This window comes from Elephas maximus, chromosome X (assembly GCF_024166365.1).
Source record: "Elephas maximus indicus isolate mEleMax1 chromosome X, mEleMax1 primary haplotype, whole genome shotgun sequence".
NCBI classification, from domain to species: domain Eukaryota; kingdom Metazoa; phylum Chordata; class Mammalia; order Proboscidea; family Elephantidae; genus Elephas; species Elephas maximus.
This window is the reverse complement of record NC_064846.1, coordinates 120,906,950-120,930,326: the sequence shown is the minus strand read 5'-3', so window position 1 is coordinate 120,930,326 and position 23,377 is coordinate 120,906,950. Positions and strand designations below refer to the sequence as shown.

Sequence of the window (23,377 nt, the reverse complement as noted above, 5' to 3'; positions counted from 1 at the left end):
ATCCCTGAGGAAACTCCCCTTACAACTGATTGGCTGATCACATCAGATCACATCATGGAGGATGACTACAATATTATGTAACTGCCAAATTACATTATTGCATAACTTCCAAGCCACTGAGTATCATGGCCCAGCCAAGTTGACACACAACCTTAACTATCACAGTCCACCCCTTGTCAACTTAGCACCTGCACACATCTCCTTAAACCATACACAATCTCTAAGTAAAGACAATTACAAAGTCATACTTGCACCTAACATGATACAACTAACATGCATAGCCTTGTTTACATCTTATATTTTATAAGTGAAGAAACAAAAATATATGATTCATGCATACAATGAAGAAATATTCATAGTAATTACAGTCCTCGTTTTTGCAACTGGTCACTATAACTGGTATTTATAACTACCTTCTTCCACCTCCCATTCCGTATTCCCTTTGCCCTCAGCAAGCGCCTCAGCTGGTTGTGGTTCTTTGCTTGGTAAGGTGACCCAAACATCATTCCTGAAGGGCCTGGGCCATAAGTCCAAACCAAACCAAACCCATTGCCGTTGAGTCGATTCCGACTCATAGCGACCCTATAGGACAGAGTAGAACCACCCTATAGAGTTTCCAAGGAGCGCCTGGTGGATTTGAACTGCCGACCCTTTGGCTAGCAGCTGTAGCACTTAACCACTATGCCACCAGGGTTTCTGGGCCATAAGTAGTCACGTCAAATTTGGGTTGCTGCAGTTTTCCATTGTCTTTAATCACAGGTCATGGTAGTACTAAGAGACACCCTAAGGAATCGCCTGCATTCTACACATACTTTTTTTTTTACCTCAATTCTACAACATCAATCAGTTTCCCTTGGTAGTCAGGGTCAGTCACACCAGCCAATATGGTAACTCCCTTCTTTGCCTGTTGGTCCAGAGGCATGAGGAGCCCAACATGGTCAGGTAGCATCCTTAACTTCCAGTTCAATGGAATCTGTGTTGTATCTTCAGGTGGAAGCATTCCTTAATTTGGAACTAAGACCTCTAAACCAACAGAGCATATGGTTGTGGGGACAAGAAGCAAAAATTTTGCAAGTGGGTAACGAGGGGTAATACGGAATGGTGCCACTCCATCTCCACCATTTGATTCTTGAACTCTTGAATTATGGCTATGGGAGAAACAGCACCATATATTGCATGCTGGTTTAGAGCATATACAGCCTCCTGGAGAACATTTCCCCAACTCTGCAAAGTGTTGTCACCTAGCTGGCACCATAATTGTGTCTTTAGAAGGCTGTTCCATCGTTCTATCAAGCCAGCTGCTTCAGGATGATGGGGAACATGCTAAGACCAGTGAATTCCATGAGCATGGGCCCATTGTTGTACTTCATTTGCTGTGAAGTGAGTCTCTTGATCAGAGGTGATGCTGTGTGGGATACCATGATGGCGAATAAGGCTTTCTGTGAGTCCACAGATAGTAGTTTTGCAGAGGCATTGCATGCAGGGATGGCAAATCCGTATCCAGGAATAAATGTCTATCCCAGTAAGAACAAAATGCTGCCCTTTCCATGATGGAAGTGGTCCAATATAATCGACCTGCCACCAGGTTGCTGGCTGTCTTAGTCATCTGGTGCTGCTATAACAGAAATAACATAAGTGGATGGCTTTAACAAAGAGAAGTTTATTCTCTCACAATCCAGTAGGCTAGAAGTCCAAATTCAGGCAGCAGCTCCAGGGGAAGGCTTTCTCTCTCTGTTGGCTCAGGAGGAAGGTCCTTGTGATGCATCAGTCTTCCCTTGGTCTGGGATCATCTCAGGCACAGGGACCCTGGTTCAAAAGACACACTCTGCTCCTGGTGCTGCTTTCTTGGTGGTATGAGGTCCCCACTCTCTGCTTGCTTCACTTTCCTTTTATCTCTTGAGACATAAAAGGTGGTGCAGGCCACACCCCAGGGAAACTACCTTTACATTGGATCAGGGATGTGACCTGGATAAGAGTGGTGTTACAATTCCACCCTAATTCTCTTTAGCATAAAATTACCATCACAAAATGGAGGACAACCACACAATACTGGGAATCCTGGCCTAACCAAGTTGACACATATTTTGGGGGGACACAATTCAATCCATGACACTGGCTAATCACTTTGAGGAATGGTACCATATCAGGGACTCAGTGATGGTCTCTGCTGCTTGCAGATTGGGCATTCAGTAGTGGCTGTAGCCTCATCGGCCTTGGTGCATGGAAGTCCATGTTTCTGAGCCCATGCATAAACCCTATCACTGCCACCATGGCCACTTTGTGCTGGGGAAGATAGATGACTGGTTCCCACACAATGTGTCATTCTATCCACTTGATTATTAAAACCCTCACCCTTTGGTGAGTATTCATGTGAGATGTAAATATCTTTACTTCTTTGGCCCATTTAGAGAGATTTATCCACATACTTCTTCCCCATACCTCCTTGTCATACTTCCAATCATGTTCTTTCTAAGTCCCTGATCATCCAGCCAAACCATTGGCCACAGTCCACAATCACATATCTGGCCATTTCTCCTTCCAAGAAAAGTGAGCAGCTGCAGTGCTGGAAGTTCTGCCCATTGGGAGGATTTTCCTTCATTACTGTCCTTCGGATGGTCCTAGAAAGGGGCTTCAATGCTGCTGCTGTCCACTTGGCTCTGGCTCTTCCTACCATAATAGCCCTTACTTCTCTTGTCAGGGATCCAATATGGAGGTTCTGCCAGTTGCTGAGTATGTCTATTACAATTATTCATTCTGGAACTGGGGAAATCAATGCAGGTTGAGTTCAGGGATACATTGGACCCACTGTGAGATGAATCTGAGCTAAAATTCCATTAATAGCCTGACCTCCACATGCCCCTACTCTGACTGGTGGGCCACAGTAACATTTTGGGTTTCCTGGAATTAGTGTCAGTTGAGAGCCAATATCCAGTAATCCTCAAAAATTCTGACTATTTCCTGTTCCCCACTGAACAGTCATTCTCGCAAAAGGCCATAGATCCCTTTGGGGAAGAATGGGAGAAAGATTAACAGTGTAAATTTTTGGCAGTGTAGTTGGGTCCTTCCTAAAGGGACCCCGGCTTTCCCTTCATTCAAGTGGTTATGGGTCTGTAAATGGGCTCAAGAATGGGAATTGATTGAGGGGCCATGACCCTCTATTCTGGCAATTTGAGATAGACTGCTGTTCACTTGACCTAGAATTTTATTGCTGGTATAGATCGAGTAAATATTTAGTAGATTTCCCAACTATTTCATTCCTAGGGACACCATGACTAAGAAGCCAGCACCATCAATCCATACATGTCAGACTATTCTGACTACTGCTTTGACTCCACTGTCCATTATGGTAACCACGCCAACCTTGTCTTTTTGATTGAGTGCCACCACTTGGCTTCTACCACCACTGGGTCCAATTAGCCCCATTGTAGTTAGGTGTCTTAATTCAGTTAGGGCAGCTCCAATTGTCAAATAAAGTAGCATAAAATAGCAATCACAGCAGTCTTCAAGGATGCTGGGGCTCCCTTCATAAATTTGTTTCTCACCATTGTGGTAAAAGGTGTGTCTTCTGGGCACTCCATGTGTGGGTATGTGGGTCTAACCTGGTAAATCCACTCTAACATGCCAATTTCCCTAAGCCTTTGGATACCTTCTTCTACAGTATACTAAGGCAGGTCTGGTAGTTCAACTTGATTTAGTGTAGGTCACTCTGTAATCCATGCTTCAGCGAACCAACCAAATAAACTGTTAGATTCTTTCCTGCCTTTTCCAGCTGAAACATTGAATGAAGAATTTGTGCTTAGTAGGCCCATATCAATAAATTCAGGCTGATGCAACTTTACTTTTCTTGCACCATTATCCCACACCTTTAATAGCCATTCCCACACATATTCCCCAGGTTTCTGTTTGTACATATTAGAAAAGTCAAGCAGTTCTTTTGGAGTGCAGTGTATCTCCTCCTGGGTCATAATTTCTACCTCACCTTTTGGAACTCGCTGGGGCTTTAGTCTAGTTATAGGTCTAGAAGCAATAACGGGTGTTAGGGATGTGTTCTGAGAACATTCAGCAATGTCTCGTAAGGCATCTACCTCAGGCAATGCCCCAGGCAATACTCAGACGCCTCCCCAGGTGATGACTCAGATAAGACCCTTCAGGCACAGCTGGGTTAATCTCATCAGACGAGGGTAGAACGAATAATGGCTTTAATTGGGTGACTGGCTTAGCAGACAAAGATGAAGCGATATCTTCAGATAGGAGTAAGAGGGCTGGTTCTGTTGGCAGGAGTGATTCAACGGAAATTTGGGACTAAGTTTCCCCAGCTTCCTGATTATCTGCCCATATGTCTCCATCCCACGTTTCAAGATCTCGTTTCTTCCCAGTCAATGCCCTCAATTTACCTTCAGACACCATTTGAAGTTGGGAATTCAATTAGTGTTGTAATTTGGCCACTTTTACAATAAGACTCTGGGTTTAGTTTTTGGCAATATTAGTTCTGTTACTATAAGAAATAAGCTTTCTTTCAGGGCACAAATCACAACTTTCAGGTCTTTTATGTGGTGCTTGAATTGTGACTCTGAAGCCCTGATCTCATCTCTTTCTTTTACCACTTTGTCTAGCAAAAGTAGGACCAACCAACCAGCTTCCTTATACTTCTCATTCTGACAAAATTGCAGAAAAGTATCAAACATGTGATCACCCAGAACCTTGCTCTTCACCAATACTTGATCTATTGGTGGTGATATATTGCCACCTCACACCATGGATTAGCAGTGCCCTCTTTACCATTAGAGGCAGAGTCATCGGCACCTCTAAGACTAATCAAATTTGCAAACCAATTTAGAAAACTCATCTTTATGATTTTGTTTCTCTAAAACCACTCTTGGTACCAAATGTCTTAGGCTGTGTTCTCTAGAGAAGCAAAACCAGTGAAGTGTATTTATATATATATATATAGAGAGAGAGAGAGAGAGAGAGATTTATCTCAAGTAAATGGCTCACATGGTTGTAGAGGTTGGCAAGTCACAAGTCCATGGGTCAGGCATCAGGTTGGAGGCTTTTGACTCACATAGCTGCAGGGAATGATGAACTCAGGATTGGAGGCCAGTTAGGAGGCTACTTGTTCACAGGCTGCAGGGGCTGACAAATCTCAAGATCGGTAGGCAATATGGCAGGCTGCTGGCTCAAGTTCCAAGAACTGGAGATCAGATGATGATAAGCCAGATGCAGGGTCCAAACAAGCCAGTGAGCTTTGCCAGAACATCCATATATATATTGGATGTAGGCCGAATCCTTGAGGAAACTCCCTTTACAATTGATTGGTTGATCACATCATGGAGGATGACCATATCATTACATAACTACCAAACCACTGATAATCATAGCCAGCCAGGTTGATACACGACCTTAACTGTCACATCTGGGTACCCAGCCTGTCCTAATCTTCTGGACTGTCAACTGCCTTACTCCTTCCACTCAGTATCCCTGCCAATAAGAGTGCTGGCTTGATGAGTCTTGCCGATCACTTCCTTGCAAATAAAGAGCAACTAGTTTGGCAGCAGGAAACCCTAGTGGCATAGCGGTTAAGTGCTATGGCTGCTAACCAAGAGGTCAGCAGTTCGAATCCGCCAGGCAGTCCTTGGAAACTCTATCGGGCAGTTCTACTCTGTCCTATAGGATTGCTATGAGTTGGAATCGACTCGACGGGAGTGGGGTAGTTTGGCAGCAGTCTGGCCCTGTCAGTGGCCACGTGAAGCTGATGAAGTACGACTAGATGTGCGAACTTGTTCATGGGAATGAATGGGGAAGGGAGCCAGGATGGGAGTGTGAAATGTGGGTAGTCACCAGATGAGGTGATAAGCAGGTGGGCACAGACAACATACATGAGAAATTCTTGAACAAAGGAAGACAAGAGAGGGACTTGAGCAGTTTGGCTAGTTTGGGATTTTGGAAAGAGGCTGAGGACTGGGCGAGGGCAAAGGCAAGTACTCTCCCACTTAGCAGAGCTGAGTTCCAGATAACCTGACTAAGTATGACCTCCTATGTTAAATGGAAAGGAAAGGTGACTGCTTCTTTTCCAAGCATTCAGAGGATAAGGACTTGGCGGGGGGGGGAGGGGTTAGAGAAGAATGCGCTACGCAGGCAGAAGTGGCACATGAGCCAAAAGCTGGCTCCAGAAGAGTCCTTGTAAGGCTGTTTGTGAGAAGTGAACAGGAGGGACGTAGACTAATTCTGAAAGAAGTCAGTCTCTAGTTACCTCACTTGGCCTTTACCACAGTATCTTCTGATAGTACTACTTGTCTCTGAGCCTGGCTCTCAGCAGACCCCCCAAGAGATATTGGCAGGGGGCCAAGCAGGAAGAAAACCGTGGCTCTCCCCTAACCCAGTGCAAGAAGGAAAATATGGCCCCTGTTTCTTGAGGGGTTGTGCCTAGCTTGAGCTCTGGGCCATAACCTACTGGAGGGTCTTTCCTCTTTTGAAAGTGTTTGGATAAGGATAAATACAAAATAGTGTCCTTGATTAGCCATGTTTACTTTTGGTGGCTCTTCCAGACTCCCCCCAGATAGCACATTCCACCTGCCCCACATGAAGGAGCCAGAGCTTGTTCTGGCTGGCTCAGCAGGAAGGGGAGTCCACAGACAGGATGGTGGACAGAACAATGCATGGCTTGTTTATCTGACAGAAAAGGGGAAAAGCTGCTTGGTCATCATGGGCCTATGAAGTCCCCCCACCCCCACCCCATTGTTAGTCAGCTTCAGCTGAGGACATTGCAGCCTGGTCATCCAGAGGCCCTTACCTATTAAAGACCTAACTGAGGGGATGGAGATATATATATATATATATATATATATATATATATATATATATATATATATATATATATATATATATAAATTTTAAAGAGAACTTGAGGACCTTTAAGATGGTGATTTTCTCATCAGTCTTAGAAATTTCAAATCTAGGTCATCTGAGAGATGTGTTGTTTATGGAGAAGTGGCTTTTGGAATCCAGCTCTGCCTCCCCACCACACCTCACCGCACCTCTCATGTAAATCTGCTGGTTCCCTCTCTCCATCCCCACCCTGGGATCCATCCTTGGCTAAAAACAGAACACAGGAAGGGAATAAGAAAGAAAAGAAATGTCAGGGTGGAAATGAACAAGCCCCCAGGGGCTTATCAGGTGGGTGGCTTTTGGCTTTCTGAGTAGTGAGTGATAACTTCATCTGGCTAAAGGTCTTTACATTTGACCTTCTGTTTTCATTTCTCCGTTTTCACACTGAAATCTTTAAAACATGGGGATACTTCTTTTTCCAAGGAAAGTTGGAATGAAGTAACCATAAAAATGACTCTGGAGAGCTTTGCAAATATTAGGAGCTAGACAAATGCCTAGTATTTTAGAAACAGAATATTTAGAATCTTCTTTCAGAGTGGAATGAGGGCCAACTTCTATGCATAGTCTGATAAAACATACCACTATAGATTGTTTCTTGTCAATGATCCCAAAGGCGAGGAGGTGTGTGGTGCATATTTCATAGCTTCTACCCACTTGCTAGAAGCAAGGAGAGCAAGTCAAGAACATCAAGAACCCTGCTTAATGAACCCAAACCAAACTCATTGCTGTCAAGTCAATTCTGACTCATAGCGACCCTATACGACAGAGTAGAACTGCTCCATAGGGTTTCTAAGGAGAAACTGGTGGACTCAAACTGTCGACCTTTTGGTTAGCAGCCAAACTCTTAACGCTACTAGGGTTTCCTGCGTATGTCTGCATAATGAACGAAGGCTTTCTCTCTCCCCTCTAAGCTAAGGGTGCAACACCAGAGGGCTGAAGGAAACTTCAGATGAGCACACGGGAAAATGGCAGCATGTTTTCAGAGAACCATCTGACTCAACAGATGGCCTCAAGGATTCTGCTGTGGGGCCCAATTTCCCAAACCGAAGGATTCTGCTGTGAGGTCCAATTTTCCAAACCAACACCCAAGTGACAAAGAAGGTGGAAGATGTTTGTCCTCCAGCTCTGTTTTCTATTTAGTAATATTTATAGTATCCCTTAGGAAGGAGGCTGCTGGAAAATACAAGGTTTCTTCTTTTTTTCCCTTCTACTTTAAATCCATTATCTCCTTCAGCTTCAACTCAATATTAGAGATACTGCTTTTCAGGGGTCTGATGAAATGCACAAAAGTTTTCCCCAAAGTCAAGTCCTAAAGCCCTTACTTAGAACTACTGGCCGCATCCTGAGTCATCTCCACTACTAAAGACATGAAGCCCTAGCTAGACCCTCAATAGAACTAGTAAAAAAAAAAAAAGTAGCACCCATTTACTCTGCTTTGAGCAAACATGACAATGAGAAAGGGCCAACACTTAGCAGAGCTGGAGCACTGTGGACAAGGGGAAGAATAGTGGGAGATGAGGTTGGAGCAGTACATAGGTCAGATCATGGAGGCTTCAAAGGAGCTTGGATTTTATTCTCAGTGCATTGGGAAGCTTCTGGAGGTTGTTAAGCAAGAGGCTGACATTATCCCACTTGGCTAATGAATTTAGGGGAACAAGAGTAGAAGTCAGGAAACCAGTTTAAAAGGCTCTTGAATGTAAGAGATAATGGTGATTTGTTCTACGGAGGTAGCAGTAGGGATAGAAAAAAGAGGTTTGATTATAGATATCTTGAAGAGGTAAGAGCCCATAGTATTTGCTGATGGATGTAAAGGAAAAAGCAGAATAAACCACGACACTTGTGTCTTTGGCATCTGGATCTTCCTAGCACAGTATTAATTCCCGAAACGGAGTCATTGGTAGTTCTCAAAAAAAAAAAAAAAGTTGGCAGTCTTCACCATTTTTTATTCAACCATTTAGGGAGCTCCTATCTACATTTAAGGCACTAGGCCAGGCACAATGGAATATGCCAAAGTAAAGAAGACATAATCCCTGTGCTCAAGGAATTTACAGCGTGATAGGGGATGGAAGAAAATATCCTAGTGTCATAAAGGAACTGCTAACAAAATGAGTTAAAAGAAGGAGAAATCACAGCTGGTTGAATTAAGGAAGGCTTCAGAGATTTTTTTTTTCAGAGAGACTCTGGTCAGCCGTTGAGCTAATTTTTGAAGACTCAGTATAATTTCATCTGGGAGATTGGAGGAGGGATCATGCCAGGTTTTGCGTGAACAGGGGTGGAGAAGGCAGGAATATGCTGAAGGAAGCACGCACAGTTTTTACTAGGCACATAGGAAGTAAACTTAGGATGATGCAAGGGCATGACGTGCCTTAAGTGCCAGTTAAAGCGTATACTTAACATAATCCAGTAGGCAAGACAGAGGCCTTAAACTTCCTGAGTAAAAGAGCAACCTGGTAAAAGCAGTATTTTAGGAAGGTTATTCCTTTTTTTATTGTTGTTTATTTTATTTTTAATTTTTATTGTGCTTTAAGTGAAAGTTTACAAATCAAGTCAGTCTCTCACACAAAAACTTATATACACCTTGCTACATACTCCCAATTGCTCTCCCCCTAATGAGATGACCCGCTCCCTCCCTCCGCTCCCTCTTTTCCTGTCCATTTTCTCAGCTTCTAACCTCCTCTACCTTCTCCTCTCCCCTCCACGGAGGAGATGCCAACACAGTCTCAAGTGTCCACCTGATCCAAGAAGCTCACTCCTCACCAGCATCCCTCTCCAACCCATTGTTCAGTCCAATCCATGTCTGAAGAGTTGGCTTTGGGAATGGTTCCTGTCCTGGGCCAACAGAAGGTCTGGGGGCCATGACCACCAGGGTACTTCTAGTCTCAGTCAGACCATTAAGTATGGTCTTTTTATGAGAATTTGGGGTCTGCATCCCACTGCTGTTCTGCTCCCTCAGGGGTTCTCTGTTGTGTTCCCTGTCAGGGCAGTCATCAGTTATAGCCAGGCAGCATCTAGCTCTTCTGGTCTCAGGCTGATGTAGGCTCTGGTTTATGTGGCCCTTTCTGTCTCCTGGGCTCATAATTACGTTGTGCCCTTGGTGTTCTTCATTCTCCTTTGATCCAGGTAGGTTGAGACCAATTGATGCATTAGATGGCCACTTGCTAGGGTTTAAAATCCCAGACGCCTCTCTCCAAACTGGGATGCAGAATGTTTTCTTAATAGATTTTATTATGCCAATTGACTTAGATGTCTCCAGAAACCATGATCCCCAAATCCCCGCCCCTGCTATGCTGGCCTTCGAAGCATTCAGCTTATTCAGGAAACTTCTCTGCTTTTGGTTTAGTCCAGTTGTGCTGACCTCGCCTATATTGTGTGTTGTCTTTCCCCTCACCTAAAGTAGTTCTTATCTGCTATCTAATTAGTGAACACTCCTCTCCCACCCTCCCTCCCTCCGCCCTCTCATAACCCTCAAAGAATATTTTCTTCTCTGTTTAAACCATTTCTTGAGTTCTTATAATAGTGGTCTTACACAATATTTGTCCTTTTGCAACTGACTAATCTCACTCAGCATATTGCCTTTCAGATTCTTCCATGTTATGAAATGTTTCACAGATTCATCACTGTTCATTATTGTTCATTATTGATGCATAGTATTCCATTGTGTGAATATGCCGTAATTTATTTTTCCATTCCTCTGTTGATGGGCACCTTGGTTGCTTCCATCTTTTTGCTATTGTAAGCAGAACTACAATGAACATGGGTATGCACAAATCTGTTCGTGTAAAGGCTCTTATTTCTCTAGGGTATGTTCCAAGGAGTGGGATTGCTGGATCACATGGTAGTTCTATTTCGAGCTTTTTAAGAAAGCGCCAAATTGATTTCCATAGTGGCTTTACCATTTTACATTCCTACCAGCAGTGTATGAGTGTTCCAATCTCACCACAGCCTCTCCAGTATTTACTGTTTTGTGATTTTTGGATTAATGCCAGCCCCATTGGAGTGAGATGGAATCTCATTATAGTTTTGATTTGCATTTCTCTAATGGCTAATGATCATGAGCCTTTTCTCATGTACCTGTTAGCTACCTGAATGTCTTCTTTAGTGAAGTGTCTGTTCATATCCTTTGCCCATTTTTTAATTGAGTTATTTGTCTTTTTGCAGTTGAGTTTTTGCAGTATCAAGTAGATTTTAGAGATCAGGCGCTGATCGGAAATGTCATAGCTAAAAACTTTTTCCCAGTCTGTAGGTAGTTTTTTTACTCTTTTGGTGAAGTCTTTGGATGAGCATAGGTGTTTGATTTTTAGGAGCTTCCAGTTATCTAGTATTTCTTCTGCATTGTTAGTAATGTTTTGTGTACTGTTTATGCCATGTATAAGGGCTCCTAACATTGTCCCTATCTTTTCTTCCATGATCTTTATCATTTTAGATTTTCTATTTAAGGTCTTTAATCCATTTTGAGCTCATTTCTGTGCATGGAATGAGATATAGGTGTTGTTTCATTTCTTTTGCAGATGGCTATCCAGTTATGCCAGCACAATTTGTTAAAAAGACTGTCTTTTCACCATTTAACTGTTTTGGGGCCTTTGTCAAATATCAACTGCTCATATGTGGATGGATTTATGTCTGGATTCTCAATTCTGTTCCACTGGTCTATGTATCTGTTGTTGTTGTACCAGTACCAGGCTGTTTTGACTACTGTGGCAGTATAGTAGGTTCTAAAATCAGGTAGAGCAAGGCCTCCCACTTTGTTCTTCTTATTCAGTAATGCTTTACTTATCCGGGGCCTCTCCCTTCCATATAAGTTTGGTGATTTGTTTCTCCATCTCATTAAGGAATATCGTTGGAATTTGGATCGGAATTTCATTAAATGTATAGATTGCTTTTGGTAGAATAGCCATTTTTATAAGGTTAAGTCTTCTTATCCATGAGCAAGGTATGTTTTTCCAAATATGTAGGTTTCTTTTAGTTTCTTGCAGTTTTCTTTGTATAAGTCTTTTACATTTCTGATAAAGTTAAATGGTATTGATTTGGTGATTTCCTCTTCAATGTTCTTTTTGTTGGTGTAGAGGAATCCAGCTGATTTTTGTGTGTTTATCTTGTATTCTGATGCTTTGCTGAACTCTTCTATTAGTTTCAGCAGTTTTCTGGAGGATTCCTTAGGGTTTTCTGTGTATAAGATCATGTCATCTCCAAATAGAGATACTTTTACTTCTTCCTTGCCAATCTGGATGTCCTTTATTTCTTTGTCTACCCTAATTGCTCTGGCTAGGACCTCCAGTACAATGTTGAATAAGAGAGGTGATAAAGGATATCCTTGTCTGGTTCCTTTTCTCAAGGGAAATGCTTTCAGGTTCTCTCCATTTAGATGATGTTGGCTGTTGGCTTTGTATATTTTGAGGAATTTTCTTTCCATTCCTATTTTGCTGAGAGTTTTTATCATGAATGGGTGTGAACTTTGCCTTTTCTGCATCAATTGATAAAATCATGTGATTCTTGTCTTTTGTTTTATTCATGTGTTGGATTACATTGACTGTTTTTCTAATGGTGTGCCATCCCTGCATACCTGGTATGAATCCCACTTGGTTATGGTGAATTATTTTTTTGATATGTTGTTGAATTCTATTGGCTAGAATTTTGTTGAGGATTTTTGCATCTAAGTTCATGAGAGATATAGGTCTGTAATTTTCTTTTCCTTTTTTTTTTTTTTTGTGGAGTCTTTACCTGCATTTGGTATCAGAGATATGGTTGCTTCATAGAACGAGTTTGACAGTATTCTGCCCTTTTCTATGCTCTGAACTACCTTCAGTAGTAGTGGTGTTAACTCTTCTCTGAAAGTTTGGTAAAACTCTGCAGTGAATCTGCATAGGACAGGGCTTTTTTTGGTTGGGAATTTTTTGATTACCCTTTCAATCTCTTCTTTTGTTATGGGTCTATTTATTTGTTCTACCTGTTTGTGTTAGTTTAGGTAGGTAGTGTGTTTCTAGGAATTCGTCCATTCCTTCTAGGTTTTCAAATTTTGTAGAGTACAATTTTTCATAGTAATCTGATATGGTTCTTTTAATTTCAGTTGGGTCTGTTGTAATATCGCCCATCTCGTTTCTTATTCGGGTTATTTGCTTCCTCTCCTGTTTTTCTTTTGTCAGTTTGGCCAGTGGTTTATCAATATTGTTCATTTTTTCAAATAACCAGCTTTCGGTCTTATTACTTCTTTCAATTGTTTTTCTCTCTTCTCTTTCATTTAGTTCTGCTCTAATTTTTATTATTTGTCTTCTTCCGGTGCCTGAGGGTTTCTTTTGTTGCTATGTTTCTATTTGTTCAAGTTGTAGGGATAATTGTTTGATTTTGGCCCTTTGTTCTTTTTGGATGTGTGCATTTATTGATATAAATTGACCTCTGAGCACCGCTTTTGCTGTGTCCCAAAGGTTCTGATAGGAAGTGTTTTCATTCTCATTGGATTCTATGAATTTCTTTATTCCATTCTTAATGTCTTCTATAATCCAGTCTTTTTGAGCAGGGTATTGTTCAGTTTCCAAGTGTTTGATTTGTTTTCCCTGATTTTTCTGTTATTGATTTCCTCTTTTTTGGCCTTATGGTTAGAAGATGCTTTGTAATATTTCAATGTTTTGGATTCTGCTCAGGCTTGCTTTATGACCTAATACGTGGTCTATTCCACAGAATGTTCCATGTGCACTAGAAAAGAAAGTATACTTGATTGCTGTTGGGTGGAGTGTTCTGTATATGTCTATGAGGTCAAGTTGGATGATTATAGCATTTAGATCTTCTGTGTCCTTATTGAGCTTCTTTCTGGATGTCCTGTCCTTCACTAAAAGTGGTGTGTTGAAGTCTCCTACTAGTATTGTGGAGCTGTCTATCTTACTTTTCCATGCTGATAGAGTTTGTTTTATGTATCTTGAAGCCCTGTCATTGGGTGCATAAATATTTAATATGGTTATATCTTCTTGGTGTATTGTCCCTTTAATCATTATATAGTGTCCTTCCTTATCCTTTCTGGTGGATTTAAATTTAAAGTTTATTTTGTCAGAAATTAATATTGCCACTCCTGCTCTTTTTTATTGTTGTTTGCTTGATAGATTTTTTTCCATCTTTTGAGTTTTAGTTTATTTGTGTCTGTAAGTCTAATGTGTGTCTCTTGTAGGCAGCATATAGGCAGATCTTGTTTTTTAATCCATTCTGCCACTCTCTGTCTCTTTATTGGTGCATTTAGTCCATTTACATTCAGTGTAATTATGGATAGATATGAATTTAGTGCTATCATTTGATGTCTTTTTTTGTGTGTCATTGACAGTTTTTCCCCCACTTAATTTTATGTGCTGAATAGATGATCTTTATATACTGTCCTTTCCTTATATTCATTGTTGATTTTGTTTCTGCTCAGTCTCTATTTCTTTCTTGTGTTTTATTTTGATGAGCAGGATAGGTTGTCTCCTTTGTAGTTACCTTATTATTTACCCCTATTTTTCTAAATTTAAAACTAAGTTTTATTTCTTCATATTGCCATATCTTCCTCTCTATATGGAAGGTCTATGATTACATTTCTTAGTCCCTCTTTATTATTTTAATGTTGTCTTCTTTTACATAATAACATCGCTGTTACCCTGTTTTGAGCTTTTTTTTTTTTTTTTTTTTTTTTAGTCTCGCTTTGTTTTTTTGATTTCCCTTCTGGGTTGACTTCTGATTGCTCTGCCCAGTGTTCTAGTCTTGGGTTGATACCTGATATTATTGATTTTCTAACCAAAGAACTCCTTTAGTATTTCTTGTAGTTTTGGTTTGGTTTTTACTAATTCCCTAAACTTGTGTTTATCTGGAAATGTCCTAATTTCACCTTTATATTTACGAGACAGTTTTGCCGGATATATGATTCTTGGTTGGCAGTTTTTTTCCTTCAATTTTTTGAATAGGTCATCCCATTGCCTTCTTGCCTGCATGGTTTCTGCTGAGTAGTCTGAGCTCATTCTTATTGGCTCTCCTTTGTAGCTGATTTTTCGTTTATCCCTATCTGCTCTTAAAATTCTCTCTTTATCTTTGGTTTTGGTAAGTTTGATTATAATATGTCTTGGTGACTTTCTTTTAACATCTACCTTACGTGGAGTTCGATGAGCATCTTGGATATCTTCTCATCTTTCAGGATATTAGGGAAATTTTCTCCCAACAAATCTTCAAAAATTTTCTCTGTATTTTCTGTTGTCTCTCCCTGTTCTGGTACTCCAATCACTTGTAGGTTATTTCTCTTGATAGAGTCCTACATGATTCTTAAGTTTTCTTCATTTTTTTAAAATCCTTTGTCTGATATTTCTTTCAAATGTATTGGTGTGAAGTGATTTATCTTCTAGTTCAGATATTCTGGCTTCTGCTTGCTCAGTTCTGCTCCTCTGACTTCTACTTAGTTGTCTACTTCTTTAATTTTATTGTTAATCTTCTGAATTTCAGATTGCTGTCTGTCTATGGATTTTTCCAGCTTATTAAACTTTTCATTATGTTCCTGAATAATCTTTCTGATTTCTTCAGTTGCTTTATCTGTGTGTTCCTTGGCTTGTTCTGCATATTACCTCATTTCCTTCCTGATGTCTTGAAGGGTTCTGTATATTGAACTTTTGTATTCTGCCTCTGGTAAGTCCAGGAATGCACTTTCATCTAGAAGATCCCTGGATTCTTTGTTTTGAGAGCTGGTTGAGGCAATCATGCTGTGTTTCTTTATGTGACTTGATATTGACTGTTTTCTCCAAGCCATCTATAAGTTACTGTATTAATTAATGTTTGCTTTTTTACTGTGTTGTATCTTCTTGCTTTGTTTTGTTTTGATATACCCAAATGGGTTGCTTGAGTGAGCTAGCTTGATTATTTTTGCCTTTGGAGCTCTGACGTCCTGTCCCCAGATGGCTAGAGCTGTTATCAAGTATATCAGTCTAGGAGTCCATTTACTTTTCTTGTATGAATTCAGCTCAGGTGTCCAGGTAGCTAATCATCAAGTATGTGGTACAGGCTCTGTCCTACAGTCTTGGGGGCAGGGGTGATTGGTGTAGGTACTGGTATCTGGTTGCAGCAGGGGGTCACTCTCTGAACAAGGCAGGGGGTTGAGAACTCACCCCCGAGTGTCTGTGAGGAAAGCATGCCCCTGTTCCCTAGAACATGCAGGTGCGTGGGTTCTGCAGATGGACCATGGACACCCAATATTTTTGGTCGTAAGGACTGGGAAGTACCAGTTATCCTTGGACCCCTGTCGTGGTGACCTGAGTGGAGCTACCAGTTCTTAGGTCCCTGATGTGGGTAGGTGAGGACCCTGTTTAATAGGCAAAGCAATTTCAAACATCAAACACCCACCTTTCCACCGCACAGCTGAAGTAGTTGTAATCTGCCAACAAGGGCCTATTCTCCTGAAATAGACCCACACAGGTCCATGCAGAGGAGAAAGATGCTCAAAGTCGACAGTCCATTTATGCCTTGACAAGAGCCCCTTCTGTCCTGAGCTCCCCCGGTCAGTGGAGTTGGCAAATTATCTTTTCCCCCAAATGCAAATTTTTTCCTTCTCTAACTGGGAGAATGGCTCTAGACACTCAACAATGCCTATTTCAGGCCCAGAGAATTCAGCTGCTGATGCCGGCTTGGGGGTGGAGGGGCATGGTAAAATATACGCAAGTACTTAGCTTTTGCCAAGAGCGCCGTTCTTTTCTGGTTCCAGAGGTGTGAGTAGGCTGCATGGCTAGCTGCTTCTCCCTGAGGAAACTGCAGCCGAACGCTAGTACCAGCCTGCAAGCGTGGCTCCGGGAATGGTGCCTGAGGGCTCCCCGCGATTCAGGTCTCGTAACTCCTCTCTGCTTCTGAACAGTTTCTTCCTTCCCCTCCCCCTCTGTTTGTTTTCTAAGCTTGTCTTTGATGCTCTGTTCTCCTAGTTTGTCGAAAATATACCTGTTTCACTTTTTTCAGGTCTTTTTTAAAGAGGGCTTGCCGGAAGCATCTGTCTATTCCGCCATCTTGGCTCCACCCCAGGACTTCTGTTGTTAATTTTTTTACTTATCATGCTTTAAGGGAAAGATTACAAATCAAGTCAGTCTCTCATACAAAAACTCATACACACCTTGCTGTGTACTCCTAGCTGATCTACCCCTAATGAGACAGCACAGTCCTCCTCTCCACCCTGCATTCCCCGTGTCCATTTGACCAGCTCCTGTCCCCTTCTGCCTTCTCACCTTGCCTCTGGACAGGAGCTGCCCACATAGTCTCATGTGTCTACTTGAGTCAAGAAGCTCAATCCTCACCAGTATCATTTTCTGTCTTATAGTCCAGTCCAATCCCTGTCTGAAGATTTGGCTTGAGGAATGGTTCCAGTTTTGGGCTAAAGGAGGGTCTGGGGACCATGACCTCCAGGGTCTCACTAGTCTAAGTCAGACCATTAAGTCTGGTCTTTTTAAGAGAATTTGAGATCTGCATCCCACTGTTCTCCTCCTCCGTCAGGGATTCTCTGTTTTTTTCCTCGTCAGAGGGGCGATTGGTGGTAGCCGGGCACCATCTAGTTCTTCCGGTTTCAGGCTAATGTAGTCTCTGTTTTATGTGGCCCTTTCTGTCTCTTGGGCTCATATTTACCCTACGTCTTTGATGTTCTTCATTCTCCTTTGATCCAGATGAGTTCAGACCAATTGATGCATCTTAGATGGCCACTTGCTAGCATTTAAGACCCCAGAGGCCACTCACCATACTGGAATGCAGAGTGTTTTCTTAATACATTTTGTTATGCCAATTGACCTAGACATCCCCTGAAACCATGGTCCCCAGGCCCCAGTCCCTACTACTGTGGCAGGAAGGTTACTCTTGTAGCCAGGTCCCTGCGTGGTGCAATGATTTGTGCTCAGTGCATTTTTTTTATTCTTGTAGTCGTATGTAGGATGAATTGCATGGAGATTACTGGAAGCAGAGATGTGAGTAAGCTAGTGCAATAGACAAAATGAAAGATGAAACCAAAGCGATGCCAGTGGGGATGGAAAAGAATGGAAGGATGTGCAAGAGAACTTAAGAGACCAAATCAATGGAGCTGCACTATTAATCAGATACGGAGGAAAGAGGGAGATAAGATGACTGTGTGGCACCTGGGACAGTGGTGGTATCACTAATCTAGATAGGAAACTCAGAGCAGGAGCTGGCTTTGGGAGACATGAGTTTGATTTCAGACGTGAGTTTGCTGGCAAAATATGTGAAGAGGCATGCCCAGAAAACAGCTTGATGTCTGGGCTGCAGTGCTAGAAAGAGGTTAGGGCAGGATCTGGACATGTGGTCATTATCTACAGAGAGGAGGTAGGTGAGACTGTGGCAGTGGATGTGACTCCCCAGGCTGAATGCATGCAAAAGAAAAAGGGTGGATGACAGATCTCTGAACAGTTTTATTTCAGATGGGAGAGGAAAAAGAACTGGTGAAAGAGACAAAACAATAAAATTCCATTTTCAATGATACTGACAAAGAATTTTTTTTTTAATATGTGTCAGCAGAATTGCAGGAAAATAAAACCTGTTGCCGTTGAGTTGATTCCGACTCATAGCGACCCCACAGGACAGAGCAGAACTGCCCCATAGGGTTTCTAAGGAGCAGCTGGTGTATTCGAACTGCCAACCTTTAGGTTAGGAGCCATAGCTCTTAACAAATGTACCACCCGTGCTCCAGTAAGGAAACAGGATTCTCATTCATTGCCAGGTGGAAATGGAAATTGGTATACTCTTTTTAGAGGGCAATTTGACCATATGTTATGAAGAGACTTAAAAATGTTCCTACTACCAATGATCACCCCGACAGGGAACACAACAGAGAGTCCCTGATGGAGCAGGGGAAAAGTAGGGTGCAGAACTCAAATTCTAGTAAAAAGACCAGACTTGATGGTCTGACTGAGACTGGAGGGACCCCAGAAGACATGGCCCCCAGACTCTCTGTTAGCCCAGAACTAAAACCATTCCCAAAGCCAAATCTTCATGCAAAAATTAGACTGACTATAAGACATAAAATGATACTGGTGAAGAGTATGCTTCTTGGCTCAAGTAGACACATGAGACTAAATGGACAGCTCCTGTCCAGAAGCAAGATGAGAAGGCAGAAGGGAACAGAAGCTGGTTGAATGGACACGGGAAATACAGGGTGTAGAGGAGGAGTGTGCTGTCACATTGTAGGGAGAGCAACTAGGGTCACATAACAATGTGTGTATAAGTTTTTGTATAAGAAACTGACTTTAATTATAAATTTTCACTTAAAGCACACACACACACAAAATGTCCCTACTGTGCTTGCTTCAGCCCACATATATTAAGACTGGAATGATTCAGAGATTAGCATGGCCCCTGCACAAGGATAGCATGCAAATTGGTAAAGCATTCCATTTTTTTTTCTGGAACTAGATAGTGATGATGGTTGCACAATTTTGTGAATACACTAAAACCCACTGAATTATATGCTTTAAAATGGTGAACTTTGTTGTTGTTGTTAGGTGCCATCGAGACGGTTCCAACTCATAGCGACCCTATGCACAACAGAATGAAACACAACCCGGTCCTGAGCCATCCTTACAATCATTGTTATGCTTGAGCTCATTGCTGCAGCCACTGTGTCAATCCACCTTTTTGACAGTCTTCCTCTTTTCCGCTGACTCTGTACTCTGCCAAGCATGATGTCCTTCTCCAGGGACTGATCCCTCCTGACAACATGTCCAAAGTATGTAAGACACAGTCTTGCCATCCTTGCCTCTAAGGAGCATCCTGGTTGTACTTCTTCCAAGACAGATTTGTTCGTTCTTTTGGCAGTCCACGGTATATTCAATATTCTTCGCCAACACCACAATTCAAAGGTGTCAATTCTTCGGTCTTCCTTATTCATTGTCCAGTTTTCACATGCATATGATGCAATTGAAAATACCATGGCTTGGGTCAGGCACACCTTAGTCTTCAGGGTGACATCTTTGCTCTTCAACACTTTAAAGAGGTCCTTTGCAGGAGATTTACCCAATGCAATGCGTCTTTTGATTTCTTTACTGTTGCTTCCATGGCTGTTGACTGTGGATCCAAGTAAAATGAAATCCTTGACAACATCAATCTTTTCTCCGTTTATCATGATGTTGCTCATTGGTCCAGTTGTGAGGATTTTTGTTTTCTTTATGTTGCGGTGTAATCCATACTGAAGGCTGTGGTCTTTGATCTTCATTAGTAAGTGCTTCAAGTCCTCTTCACTTTCAGCAAGCAAGGTTGTGTCATCCGCATAACGCAGGTTGTTAATGAGTCTTCCTCCAATCCTGATGCGCTGTTCTTCATATACTCCAGCTTCTCATATTATTTGCTCAGCATACAGATTGAATAGGTATGGTGAAAGAATATAACCACGACGCACACCTTTCTGACTTTAAGCCAATCAGTATCCCTTTGTTCTGTCCAAACAACTATCTCTTGATCTATGTAAAGGTTCTTCATGAGCACAATTAAGTGTTCTGGAATTCACATTCTTCGCAATGTTATCCATAATTTGTTATGATCCACACAGTCGAATGCCTTTGCACAGTCAATAAAACACAGGTAAATATCCTTCTGGTGTTCTCTGCTTTCAGCCAGGATCCATCTGACATCAGTAATGATATCCCTGGTTCCATGTACTCTTCTGAAACCAGCCTGAATTTCTGGCAGTTCCCTGTCAATACTGACAAGGTGAACTTTATGGTATATGAATTATACCTCAGCAACAAAAAAATACTCCCATCCTTTGATTCAGTTCTTTCACTTCTAGAATTTTATCTTAAGAAAGCAATTTGAGATGTACACATTAATTTATGTGTATGAAGTGTCACCTGCTGCAGAGTTATTTATAATGGTTAAAACTGGAAGTATCCTAACTGTCTAAAATTTAGGCAGGGTCAGGTGAAGTATTCTACATCTGTGTGATGGAGTAATAGTTGGCCATTAAAAACTATGTTTTCAAAGACTATTTAACAATCGTGGAAAAGGCTTAAAATATAATGGTAGGTGAAAAACAGTATACAAACTTGTACATAATACTAGCCAATTCAAAAAAATATATATGTGTATACATATATATTCATATACATGCATATACATATTAAAAGGCTGGATGCAAATGCACTAATATCTTTCTAGTGGTTATTTATCTTTGTGTGGCGGGATTAAAGGTCATTTTAATGTTTTATACTTTTAAAATTTTTCTGGATTTTCCAAATTACATGTGTATTACTTCTCTAATAAGGAAAAAGTTTCTAAGGAAAAATGACATCATTCTATATGGACATATCATTTATCCTTGCAAATATTTGACACAATTGTCTGATACATTCCTAAATTAGGAATCTGCAAATATACTTGTGATTCCACTTAACTATTTCAAACATCTGGATTTTGCCCTCAAGGAAATCAGCCTAGGGGCCACAACCTAGCAAAGTGCTTTCCTCCAATTGGGCTTTGATGCTTGGTAATGGATTCCTCTGTTTGTTCTATTAACTTTTTTTAAACTTCATCTGACCTTCCCCCCCCCCCACACATATTAGCACTGGGAACTGTTCTTTGCTGTGAGTGTGGGCAAGGGTTGGAAGAACAATGAACAAGTTTGAGGGGAGGCCAGGTAGAGGAATGGGAAGTGTTGTCCAGGTCAGAATTAAGGTCACTCCCTAAAGATTGAAACAAATTCCACTCAGGGCTTCTTTGGCTTTAATTCCTTTCTAGGTGCCTGATGGACTTGGTGGGACAAAGTTGGGTGGGGAGGGGACAAAGTACAGGAAAGTCTGGTGGGGGTAGCAGCAAGCAACATCTGTGAAGCCATCTAATTGCTAACATGTATATACCATATTTACAGCTCATAAAGAACATTCATAGACACCACTCCATTTAATCCTCACAACCACCTTATAAACTCCACTTTAGAAAAGAAGAAACTGAGACTCAGGGAGGTGAAGTAAATCATGCAAGTCCTGAACTCAAGTTCTTTGCTTCCAAATTCATGTGTATTTTCACTTAAATCAGTGGTTCTCAAAGTTTGTTCTTTAGACCAACAGCAGCAGCATCTGAGAATTTAGAAATGACATTCTGAAGCCCCTCCCCCCCCGCCGCCTCCCCAAACCTATTGAATCAGAAACTCTGGGGGTAGGGCACAAGATTTTGAGTTTTTAAAAGTCCTCCAAGTGATTCTGATTCATGCTCTTTTGAGAACCATCACTCTAAAAGTGCTCTGATGAACACTGGTGTACAGCTACCATGTATTTTAAAACAGATTTTCAAATGGCTTCTTTAAAATACTGGTTCCTGTTGCTGACTTGAATGGGATCTTGCCTTCTAAGGCAGGCTGGGAGCTTCCCTTCAACTGCCAGTGGCTATGTAAGTAACAGAGGGAAGCTGCTTGAAAAACACTTGGGTTCCAGGTGCAGGAAGACACTTCTTCATGATGAAGAAGATACCAAAATCAACAGGGTAAACCTCAGGTCACAGTTGCTATTATCAGGGTATGATATGAGCTGGTGAGCAGCTGCCATACATCTACTTCCCCTTCAGAAGTCTCTCTTCATAAAGGCTTTCACTTGCTTCCACAATGTTCTTTATCAGCTCCTGGGAAACCCTCTTTTCTGAGGTATTTATATTCACAAAGCTTCATTTCTTGGTTTTCAGTTGCCATTTTTTTAAGGATTTTGACACAACAATTTGGAAAAAATACAGCTGTTGCAATGAAGTTATTTTCCTTCTGTGGAACATGGACTCCCCTATTCTCACTTCCATAACCTACTCTCCACTTAATTTCTTCAGTGCAGGTAACTGTCCTCTCTCCCCTCTTTATCCCTTCTATTTTCTCCCTCTTCTCTCTCCAGCATGCACACATGCAAGCACACATAGAGGTACTCAATCATACACATTCTTTCCCCTTGGGATGGAGGAGACAAACCAGTTATTTTTTTTAAACAAGACTTGAATTAAATTGAATTTTAAATTTAGTCAAGGTGATATCTGTAAAATTGAAGAAAAAACCCACACATGAACAGATTAACTTGAAAATGCTAAAGCTGAAAGAATCATGGAATGACAATTATAAATATTAAGTACGCAAATTCTAGCAGTCATCAGAATTTACTGTATTTGCCCTTCTATACAGATACCAGGATTGATTCATTCATTTATTTAGTCATTGAGTTAGCCATTTATTAGTTATTGAGAGACAAGCAGACACTGTTCAAGGTGCTGGGGACAAAGTACTGAATAGAACAGACAAGACCTCAGTTTTCATAGGGTTCAACTCCATGGGATTCAACTCAGGAAATATATGTCAGGCAGTGATAAGTGCTATGAAGAAAGAGAATGCAGGGTAAGGGGGTAGACTGACTGGCAGGAGGGTAAGGAGTGAGAACCAGTGCTGTTTTAGAGACTGCAGTCAGGGAAAGCCTCTGTTACGTAATATTTGCGCATTGGAAACCCCTGGTGGCGTAGTGATTAAGAGCTACAGTTGCTAACCGAAAGACTGGCAATT

General features: G+C 41.5%; 1 protein-coding gene and 1 non-coding gene across 3 annotated transcripts in view; one reads left to right on the top strand and one right to left on the bottom strand.

Annotated features, from left to right (window-relative positions):
- Window positions 1–23,377, bottom strand: part of SHROOM4 (shroom family member 4) — a 435,335-nt gene that overhangs the window by 96,049 nt on the left and 315,909 nt on the right. The window lies entirely within an intron of this gene.
- On the top strand, window positions 19,158–19,260 carry LOC126069817 (U6 spliceosomal RNA). The gene has a single exon (XR_007516084.1). It is a non-coding gene; the product is annotated as a U6 spliceosomal RNA (small nuclear RNA).